General features: G+C 33.2%; 1 protein-coding gene across 2 annotated transcripts in view; it reads right to left on the bottom strand.

Moving 5' to 3' along the window:
- The window catches only part of LOC106460988 (eukaryotic peptide chain release factor GTP-binding subunit ERF3A-like), a 62,229-nt gene that overhangs the window by 7,496 nt on the left and 53,365 nt on the right, over positions 1 to 1,368 (bottom strand). The gene's annotated exons all lie outside the window — the stretch shown is intronic.

Raw genomic sequence — 1,368 nt, 5'->3', positions numbered from 1 at the left:
CACTATACAGACAAAACTAATTGCTACTACTAGCAAATGTATGTAATAGTTTAAAGTACAGATGGTTTGAATAACACCGCTTGACCCTAGTTACTTGATATATCCTGTTAGAAGAGATTACCAAATGATACAGACACCATAAATTACAAAGAAAATCACTTTACAGCACTTAAAAGATTAGGCAAGATTTATGTTGGAAAAACGAAACTTAAGCTCTTCAGTTTATTGGCACTCCAACTGTGAGAATGTCACAGCTTCCCCTGTATTATTGAGACAAATGAGTTTAGTCTGTTTCACAACCAACATATGGGTTTTATTGTTGTCACTTGTACACTAAGTTTTAATCTCTTTGCAAAATATCAGAATAAGCTTTTTATATATCATTTAGACTGTTTTACTTATAAAGCCACAACAAAAGAAGTGTGGGTCTTACTACAAAGTAAAGATAGTAAGAATGAAAAGTAGATAATTCTTACGTGGTACTAGTAGTACGTACATATCACAGAAGTTTTTCATTCTAAATACTGAATCATATTTTATCATGAACTAAATATAAAATTATGCTAAATTATTGAACTTAAAACTACAAATTTAAATGCAAAAGAATATAAAAATCACAAACTCTTGCAGTTCAAAGTGCTAAGCCTAATTCATGTAAAGACCTTGCACTTGCCACTTGATAGCTCTTAACCCTAACAATCGTGGATCAACTTCTTTCCTAAAAAATATATCTATTTTGAGTTAATTTTTCAATATATAATGATTAATATAAATATATGATGCAGCATGACTTAAGCTACTATAGAAAAATAATAAAAGTCACGTACATTCCATGCAGTTTTTTCAAGAAGCAAGTTTTCTAACACTTATAGAAAAGTACTATTGGCTAATAATACAACCTCTACATAAAATGGCAGTTACTATAATGAGCACCACCCACATTCATATTGTAAAATCTAGAGAACGTTTCGTCACATGCTTTGCTTATCATCATATGATTTGTCAAACGTGAAATACCACAATTGGAATAACAGAAGATAGAGAAAAGTGGGACAATTGTTATTGAATATCGACAAGAACAGGGTGAGAACTAAAGTTAAGCGATTCCAGGGCCAGTAGAGAGCTAAGAGAATCAGTGTAGATAGTACAATTACTGTACTGCATAGCTTCTACATGATCCAGAGCAAGAGAAATAGCATACAACTCAGCAATGAACACAGAAACTGTAGAGGGGATCCTGCGAGCTACAGCACACCATGACAGAACCTAGAGTCGCACATCTGTGTAAATAGGAAGAGAAGAATGGCTTGAAAGATGTTCAGCAAAAAGATGGTACTTCCAATCTGGAGCATCCACCTTCCTCAGATG

The sequence above is a fragment of the Limulus polyphemus genome, unplaced genomic scaffold (genome assembly GCF_000517525.1).
Source record: "Limulus polyphemus unplaced genomic scaffold, Limulus_polyphemus-2.1.2 Scaffold875, whole genome shotgun sequence".
Lineage (NCBI taxonomy): Eukaryota > Metazoa > Arthropoda > Merostomata > Xiphosura > Limulidae > Limulus > Limulus polyphemus.
This window is presented reverse-complemented; position numbering and strand designations above follow the sequence as displayed.